Raw genomic sequence first — 588 nt, forward strand, 5'->3', positions numbered from 1 at the left:
AGCAGGGCTGCTGAAACTGTGTTCTGTGAAGGACGGCGCAGCTCAGGCCACAGAGAAAAGGCATGGTGTCTGCATCCCGACCAGGCTCGCAGGCAAGCCCTGGGCTTTGCTGTTGGGCCCTGTCAGGCTGAAGCAGCTCTGGAAGCACCTTGCAGAGGGTTGCGGGGGTTCCCAGAGGGAGAGGCAGCGGAAGGCAGGCTCTGAAGGTCCCAGTTTTGGATTGAGGCGTTTGTCGCCTCACGGAGCCACCCTCAGGGACTGATGAGAGACGAGTACTAGAGAGGATGTACTTCCAATATTTAACTTGTTATGACTGTACAAATATTAAATACCAGCACTAATAATAGCAGGGCAGCAGGCTGCCCGAGTTGGGGGGGGAGGGGGGGGTACTCTGCTGATAACTTTCCTCTGATCCTGCAAAATGCTTCTCCACAAAGGAGGAAGAGGAGGCGTTCATCGCCTCCCTGCAGGAACCCTGCCCGCGCCGGCACCGCTCCCGGCCGCCGCTCCCCGCCACATGCCCGCTGTCCCCTCCGCCCCGTCCCGGCGCCCTCATCCCCGCGGAGTGGCGGCCCCTTCAGGCCCGGC

This window comes from Calidris pugnax, unplaced genomic scaffold (genome assembly GCF_001431845.1).
Source record: "Calidris pugnax isolate Ruff unplaced genomic scaffold, ASM143184v1 scaffold629, whole genome shotgun sequence".
NCBI classification, from domain to species: Eukaryota; Metazoa; Chordata; class Aves; order Charadriiformes; family Scolopacidae; genus Calidris; species Calidris pugnax.